The sequence below is a fragment of the Salvelinus sp. IW2-2015 genome, linkage group LG34, assembly GCF_002910315.2.
Source record: "Salvelinus sp. IW2-2015 linkage group LG34, ASM291031v2, whole genome shotgun sequence".
Taxonomy (NCBI): domain Eukaryota; kingdom Metazoa; phylum Chordata; class Actinopteri; order Salmoniformes; family Salmonidae; genus Salvelinus; species Salvelinus sp. IW2-2015.
The window spans coordinates 5,224,901-5,234,317 of record NC_036873.1 but is presented as its reverse complement, the minus strand read 5'-3'; the positions used below and the strand labels follow the sequence as shown (position 1 = coordinate 5,234,317).

Below are 9,417 nucleotides of genomic sequence, written 5' to 3'. Positions count from 1 at the left end.
GCCCTGAGTGGCATCAACTGTGACACAAAAGCATACTGAAGTGGCAAAGTTGATATCCACATTTATAAACGCAGGGTCGCTGCAGTTTTTTGTGATTGTAAACATTATTTGGAGTTAATTCTATGGGGGGGAGGGTGTTCAATTTRTTTTACAGTACAAGGGGAGGGTCATGAAAATATTTCTAACTTCAGGGAGGGGGTGGATGTTTTTTATGACACCTTGAGTTGGACTAGTCCCCCCCCTCAGTAAATTTCAATCTGTTCCTTATGTTAAAAAAAATCTATAAATGGTTGTATTTACTGAAAAGTAAGACCATCAACTGAAATTAACTTAAATAAAAAGAAGTAATACAAGTTATGTTGCTTTCGTTATTCATATAATTTAAGCACAATGCCTGACCTTCTTTGACAGAAGGAAAATGATGCCTCAAAGTGATACCACTTTTCTCTCTGTCTTTCTCAACCTCATATTCTCTCCACTTATTCTCAGATTTTAGACAGGTAGAATAAGTGAACGTGATAAATTACCTACTTGTCACGCCCTGACCTTAGATATCTCTGTTTTCTATATATTTTGGTTAGGTCAGGGTGTGACTAGGGTGGGTACTCTAGTGTTGTATGTCTAGGGTTTTGTATGTCTAGGGTTGTTGTAGGTCTAGGGGTTTTGTATTTCTATGTTGGCCTAATATGGTTCCCAATCAGAGACAGCTGTTTATCGTTGTCTCTGATTGGGGATCATATTTAGGCAGCCCTGTTTCCCACTTTCTGTTGTGGGATCTTGTTCTCTGTTTAGTTGCCTGTCTGCACTATTCATATAGCTTAACGTTTCGGTTTGGTATTTTGTTAGTTTGTTCAGTGTTCATTCTTTAAATAAATAAGAATGTACGCATACCACGCTGCGCCTTGGTCCGATTCATATAACGAACGTGACACTACTTTTCCTTTCAGCTGGTTGTGGATGTGGGTGAGGATGAGGCGAGGGATCTCCACCAGGGTGATGATGGAGCCTTTGGCCACGGTTCCCAGGTGGAATCGGGCCAGACACAGCATAGACAACCGGATGGGGTCAGGGCCAGCAGAGATGTAATTCCTGATGTCCATTAAAGGGTGGAGGAAAAGAGGAGTTGGAAATAGTCAAACTCATTCAGGACAGGGTTCCTGAGTTCACATATTTGTTATCTAAAACAATACTTTGAGTGTTTGAGCCCAATGTGCACCGATTGCATTTTACACACATTTTTTGGACAATATCACTTACGACTGACTGCATTATATATGATTGATTGATCCAAAGGGCAGTATTTACACGTCATTGATGTTCCCTGTCACCCCTCCTTCAACGTCCATCCACACTGGCAGGATGTCTTCTTAGGGACGATCAAAGATCCTTTTCACCAGGGCCTGGTCGTGCCACTGGTATGAAGGCATCACATGAGATGGCATCTTCTCCCCTCCAGAGAGAATGCAGGTGACACAAGCAAAGTTAGGACATTCTGGCAACGTTGGATGTAGCTCCTGATGGTTGTCTTTTAAGAGGGAGGTAGTATGAGAATGTGGCTTGGACAACACATACGCTTTGTGTGGCTTGGTTTCTCAGGCAGCACAGCTCAGGTTTTATCTGTTGTCAGGTTACAGTAGGCCTACTTAGACCAATGGGAGGAGGGACACCTGCTTACTCTAGACATGCACAGTGTGTGAAATATGTATCTTTCACCTAAAGCACATTACATTTTAACATTCTCTGTGATGGTAATGTACACCGCAAATGGGGAATTTGTGGATTAGACATCCCTTTTTCTATGGAAACAGTAATACAAACTCAATAAGCAGTATTTAAAAAAAAWATATATATTTCACCTTTTATTTAATTTAGTAATGACCCAATGTTGCCACAATTTAGGGATTTACGGCCTATACAGGTCCGGAACGATGCACCGATTTGATTGTGTTTTAACCCAAGCTCAAGATCACCATCTTGATATTGTAAAGGACCATAACTGTATTACCATCATTGCTCTTTGTTTTTGTTGTCAATTGTTTGTCGGATGTTGTTTTATCTGTTGTTGTTAATGGATGCCGTGTGGGTTGTCTGCCACCAAGTGGCCTGTTTTGTTACGTCCTGCATATTAGTTTTTTTTAACTCCAATAAATATATGCAAGAGACCAACTCAATAAGCAGTATTGACACATTTTTGCCACAATTTTGGGATTGTCAGTTAYGATCATGCATTGCCTCTGACATAATGCAACTTCAGTACTYGTAGTACCTGCATTTCATTAGACACCTCTTCAGGCACCACAAGCAGCAGATGCAGGCTTTCAGCATACAGCCAGCACTGGCATTTTCCATTCTGCATTTTCTCCTTTCACCCATTGTCTGGCTTGACTTGATAAACTGGTAGTTGGTATAAGTCAAAGTGAGTATGTTTAAAGGCACCATCTGGGATATTTCTTGCTTTAACATTTCTGATTCACACTTCTTCTACTTAGATTAGTAAAACAATTAACACTCCTATTTAAACTCCTGCTTAAACCTTGTTTGATTTTAGATGGTTAAACAATGTATCAAGAATGAAGAGAGAGATCAGCCATGTGAAGGGTTAATTCTGTTACAGGGCACAGAGCAGCATTGGGTGGGGAGGAGCATGTTCTTGTCACTTTGCTAATGTGAAACTAAAGTTGCTATACATGCTGTGTGTTGTACACATGAATAAACTCTCTTAAACTCTTCGGAAATCTATCTTAAACTGCTACACAGTCTGCTATGTTTTTTTTTAAACTATAGTATATACTAGAGAAGAATCTGAGAACACGCCCACACATGGCGCCATCAATAAATGAGGAAAGTTGGCTAAATAAGCCTCATTTACGTGTCCTTATAACCAACCTATAACAAATTACAAAAACACTATTTACTGTGTTTCGATGTGTAGCGTATGCAAAACTTTATAGCCTATTTTTGGGGAGGTTTTAGCCTAATTTCCTAAAACAATAGTTGTAACAATAGTCCACCTCACGGTTCCGCCTACACAGACACAGGTGAGTAGAGATTTACAAGGATTGGTGAAGAAATATTACTGTGTACATTTATTTTATGGTAATATCCTGTTCTTTATCTACAGTACCTATGTTGAACTATATTTAGTAAATTGACAAATKTAAACTATATGTAGTACGGTTAAACAACTTTCAGCAAGATTGGTTAATATCCCTTAATGCCGTGTTGACAATGTCACTGAAACTATCGAGAGCTGACTCATTCCAGGAAATGGACAATGCTCAGTTAAAAAACATATTTATTGACTAATTGAGTATAATCTGGAGCTGGAGTCTATTACTCTTTTGATCTGAAGGTTTGCTGCAATTTTCTAAATAAAAACGTTGAACTATGCTTTACAGTTTCGACTTTGCTCTCTCTATATATATATATGGCTTCCTCCAGCAGTCTCCTGTCTGAAGAGCAGTTCCTGTGCTCTATCTGTCTGGATGTGTTCACTGAGCCAGTCTCCACTTCATGTGGACACAACTTCTGCATGGCCTGTGTCACAAAGTACTGGAATAGCCAGGACCTCTGTCAGTGTCCACTGTGTCAGGAGAAATTCTCCAGATGACCTAAGCTTTGTGTCAACACAACTTTCAGAGAGGTTCTAAATAACTTTAAAAGTATAAGAGACAGAGGTAAAGATAAGTCCCCTGCCAAACCTGGAAARGTGCATTGTGACGTCTGCACTGGGACGAAGCGCAATGCCCTGAAGTCCTGCCTGGTGTGTCTGGCCTCTCAGATAGCCCCAGCCTTCAAGAGACACAAGCTGATCGACCCTGTGGAGAACCGGGAAGACAGGATCTGTAAGAAGCATGACAGACTCCTGGAGCTGTTCTGTAGGACCGACCAGACATGTGTGTGTCAGTTCTGCACTGAGGCAGACCACAAGACTCATGACACTGTTCCTATAGAGCAGGGGTGGGCAATTCCAGTCCTCGATGGCCTGATTGGCGTCACAGTTTTGCCCCAGCCCCAGCTAACACACCTGACTCCAATAATCACCTAAACATGATCTTCAGTTCAGAATGCAATTTGATTAATCGGTTGTGTTTGCTAGGGATGGAGAAAACGTGTGACACCAATCAGGCCCTCGAGGACTGGAGTTGCCCACCCCTGCTAAAGAGCAGGTATTCCCTAACTGGGGTACGCGTAACGCGCAATGCTGTCAGGGGTAAACCAAATATAAATCTGATTCACAATGTAAAAAAAAATAAAAAATCACATTTTCAAACAGTCCATTTATATTTTTCAACGGGCTATACATTTGGGTGAGGTTTTTTTCTCGCCTGAGTAGCCAAAAATAAAATGAAACCATCTTGTGTTCAGCGAAATAACACAATGTCAAATACAGGTAGCCTAATCAAATAATTAACATCCAATCACATTAACCATTACTCTCTCGCGGGAATTCCACTAACGATCCGTATGTAGCCAAACGTAGCTGCTGCTCATTCCGTTTGCTCGAAAATTGATAAATGGTTAAAAAAAAGTACGGCCCTCATCCATAGAGACACACACCAGCTCTACTGGTAGTACTGCTACYACCAGCAGTACTACAYCTGCACCTGTCAACGACACAAGTTGTTCTGCTTCCACGTGCACATCCAATGCTAACATCAGTAATTCTACATTTGTTGTTAGCCCAGCTAGCATGGACACTGACAGTTGTGAATCTGATGCAGCCGAAGAGCTACTGCCCCCTTACTCAAGAAAGCACCAAACAACAGACAGGGACGTTAGACCATCAAAGAGGCGCAAATATGACGAGAACTACATTTATTTGGGGTTCACTTATATTGGGAGTAGTGCCTTTCCTCAGCCACAGTGTGTTATATGTGCAAAAGTACTATCTCACAACTCAATGAAACCTTCACTCTTGTGCAGACATTTAGAAACAAAACATGCCAATTTGAAAAATAAGCCACAGGTGTTTTTTGAGCGAGAATTAAGACAAGTAGTAAGACATGTATAAAAGCAACAGATACCATTAATAAGAAGGGGCTAGAAGCATCGTATATGGTGAGCTACCGAGTGGCTAGGACAGGCAAGCCCCATACTATTGTGGAAGACTTCATTCCTCCTGCTGACGCGGATATGGCTGGGACAATGCTGTGAGAAAAGACAAAAAAACTATACAGACAATGCCTTCATCCAACAACATTGTTTCACGACACATCAGTGACATGGCAGGAGATGTTTTGAAACAATTACTGCTTCACATACAAGCCAGTGAACTCTATGYGTTACAGCTGGATGAGTCAACAGACGTGGCGGGCCTGGCACAGCTCCTGGTATATGTCCGTTACGTTTAAGGGGTGTCAATTAAGGAAGACATCCTCTTCTGCAAACCACTGGAAACAGGAGAGGATATTTTTAAAGTACTGGACAGCTTTGTGACATTAAATGGACTTTGGTGGTCAAGATGTGTYGGTATCTATACTGATGGTGCAAAAGCCATGACAGGGAGACATAGTGGAGTGGTAACGCACATGCAAGCAGTTGCTCCCGACGCCACTTGGGTACACTGCAGCATCCACCGAGAGGCTCTTGCTGCCAAGGGAATGMCAGACAGCTTGAAAGACGTTTTAGACAGTGAAAATGGTTAACTTTGTTAAAGCAAGGCCCCTGAACTCTCATGTATTTTCTGCACTATTCAATGATATGGGCAGCGACCATGTAACGCTTTTACAACATACAGAAGTCCGCTGGTTATCAAGGGGCAAAGTATTGACGCGTTTTTTAAATTGAGAGACAAGCTTAAAGTTTTCTTTACTGACCATAATTTTCACTTGTCCGACCTCTTGATGACGAGTTTCTTACACGACTGGCCTATCTGGGTGATGTTTTTTCTCGCCTGAATGATCTGAATCTAGGATTACAGGGACTCTCCACAACTATATTCAATGTGCGGGACAAAATTGAGGCTAAGATTATGAAGATGGAGCTCTTCTCTGTCTGCATCAACAAGGACAACACACAGGTCTTTCCATCATTGTCTGATTTTGTGTGTGGAAATGAACTCAAGCTTACGGACAATGTAAAATGTGATATAGCGAAGCACCCGAGTGACCTGGGTGTGCAATTACGCAGGTACTTTCCCGAAACTGATGACACAAACAACTGGATTCGTTATCCCTTTCTTGCCCTGTCTCCAGTCCACACCGATATCTGAACAAGAGAGCCTCATTGAAATTGCAACAAGCGGTTCTGTGAAAATTGAATTTAATCAGAAGCCACTGCCAGATTTCTGGAATGGGCTGCACTCAGATTATTCTGCCTTGGCAAATCGCGCTGTTAAGACACTGATGCCCTTTGCAACCATTTACCTATGTCAGAGTGGATTCTCGGCCCTCACTAGCATGAAAACTAAATACAGGCACTGACTGTGTGTGGAAAATGATTTAAGACTGAGACTCTCTCCAATACAACATTGCAGAGTTACAGTATGTGCATCCTTTCAAGCACACCCTTCTCATTAACCTGTGGCGAGTTATTCACAATTTTCGATGAACAAATAAGGTTTTATATGTAAGATGGTTAAATAAATAAAAAATAATTGATTATTATTATTTGTGCCCTGGTCCTGTAAGACCGCTTTGTCACTTCCCACGAGCCGGATTGTGACACAAACTCACACTCATTCTTATGCTTAATAAATGTATTGTATAGTGTGTGTGTGACAGGCTTACAATGATGGCAAAAAACAACATTTGAGAGTGCTCTGACCCTGGTTGTAAAGGGGGTACGCAGCTGGAGGTTGAATGTTTGAATGGGTACGAGACTATAAAAAGTTTGGGAACCACTGCTTGAGGAAGAGTGTGGAGAGAGGAAGGCTCAGCTCGGGGAAACCTGAGGCAGAAGTGCAGCAGATTATCCAGGAGTGACTGCAGAAGGTTAAAGAGATCAAACTCTCAGTAGTTCTCAGCAAGAGAGATGCAAAGAGAGAGATAGCAGAGAGGTCTTCACTGCTCTGGTGCGCTCCATTGAGAAAAGCCAGGTTGAGYTTGTTAGAAGCAGGAAGCAGTAGAGGCAGGATGAGGGCTCATTAAAGAACTGGAGCAGGAAATCACTGASCTCAAGAGGAAAAGCACTGAGCTGAAGCAGCTCTCACACASTGAGGACCACCACCAACTTCTCCAGAGCTTCTCRTCCCTAGTGTGCACCCCTCCACCCACCAAGGACTGGTCTGAGATCAGTGATCTGTGTGTGGGGACTGTGAGGAAAGCTGTGTCTCAGCTGGAGGAGACTGAATAAGGAGATGGAGAGGCTACCTAAAGTCAAACTGAGGATGATTCAGCAGTATGCAGTGGATGTGACTCTGGACCCTGATACAGCAAATCTATATCTCACCATGTCTGAAGATGGCAAACAAGTAAGATGTGGAGACACACCACAGAATCTTCCGGACAATCCAAAACGGTTTTATCAGTATCCCATTGTCCTTGGAAAGGATGGCTTCTCCTCAGGGAGATTTTACTATGAGGTGACGGTTAAGGGTAAGAGTAGGTGGACTTTAGGAGTTGCCAGAGAGTCCATAGGCAGGAAGGAGAATATATCACCTCGACCTGAGGATGGACTCTGGACTGTGGTCCTAAGGGATGGGAATCAGTACACAGCCTGTGCCTCCCCAAATCATCCTCTCCCTGAGAAAGAAAGAAGCCCCAAAAGATGGGAGTGTTTGTGGACTATGAGGAGGGTCAGGTCTCCTTTTATGATGTGGAGGCCAGGTCTCATATCTACTCTTTCACTGGCTGCACCTTTACAGAGCAACTCTTTCCCTTCTTCGTCCCCTGTAATAATGATAATGGTAAAAACTCAGCTCCTCTCATCTCTCCTGTCAATCACACAGACTGATTAAAAGATGGAGCGAGAACTGTTTTTCATGACATATCATTTACAAATCATTAAATGCCTTGGTAGCAGCTAATTGGGTTCCATAATAAACACAAATACAATACAAATGTATCAATATATTTCCAAATGAGTATATTTAGTCAGGTTGACATGTCACGTGATTAGAATATCCACATTGAAGTTGTATCATCAAATGAAAATGAAAACTGTTCTGTACATCTTAACATGGATAATAAATGGTTGTTTTTATGGAAAAGTAAGACAATGAACTGGAATGAACTTCAATAAAACAGAAATTAAAGGTCTGTTTGATTAGGGCTGTGATGATAATGGAATTTTGAGTAACGATTATTTGGCATGCAAATGGCCACGGTTATTGTCATCATTGTCATTGGTGTTGAAACATGTTTTGAGCTTGTAATGTACCGTAATACGTCTTTGAACATTTGCTGAGACAAACCTAATGAATACAACCCAGCTTTGGTGTCACCCCCTGTCTCAAAAAACGAATGGCTTTGACCGCTTGGAACTATTGGAAATTAAGCTTTTCCTCCTGACCGTGGATGTAGGTGAATGTATGAATGTACTTGCCTTTGAGCTGGTTATTGGCCCATGACAGTGAATCTAATAAAATGCATACTTTTCTTTTGAGCAGGTTGTGGATGTAGGTGAGGATAAGGCCAGGGATCTCCACCAGGGTGATGATAATGGAGACTTTGGCCACGATGCCCAGGTTGTAGTGGGCCAGATGCATCGTAGAGGATAGGATGGGGTCAGGGCCAGATGTATTCCTGATATCCATCACAGAGTAGAGGATAACTGGAGTTAGAAATAGTATAAGCAATACAGGACAGACCTGGGTTTAAATAGTATTTGTTTTGTTTAAATTGCTTTGAGTGTTKAATTGAGCTGGTATTGAGTGCCAGATGAGCAGGGGTCTGTACTTTTGGGACTATTCCATTGATGCTGTTGCATCAGGTGAGATCAATCAAGTGCAGCTAACGTCTTTGACAGAAAAACAAATAGTGTGAACCCTGGTGTGATACCGGGCTATATCCTACTTAACACGTCACAATTACAAGCATATCATTTAATTACATATATTGTTTTATTGTTGGGGATATAAATCATTTTTTATTATTGGGTATATTGTTTTATTGTTTTCCCCTCTTAGTGGATATTGTCACGATCGTGTGGAGGAGAGACGGACCAAAACGCAGCATGTGGAAAATAAGCCATCTTCTTTTATTTTTTACTACGAAGATGAACATGAAACGAAACACTATTACAAACTATACAAAAACAACAAACGACCGTGAAGCTATAAACGTAGTGCACACACACACACAGGCTACAAACGTTCAACATAGACAATTCCCCACAACCAGCTAAAGCCTACGGTTGCCTTAAATATGGCTCCCAATCAGAGACAACAATAACCAGCTGTCTCTAATTGAGACCCAATTCAGGCAACCATAGACTTTCCTAGATACCTACACTCAACCATAGACACAGCTAGAC

At 41.7% G+C, this 9,417-nt stretch overlaps 1 pseudogene; it reads left to right on the top strand.

Moving 5' to 3' along the window:
- Window positions 1-3,427: 3,427 nt before the first annotated feature.
- LOC111958487 (E3 ubiquitin-protein ligase TRIM21-like) lies at window positions 3,428-8,649 on the top strand (annotated as a pseudogene).
- The last annotated feature ends 768 nt before the right edge of the window (window positions 8,650-9,417 follow it).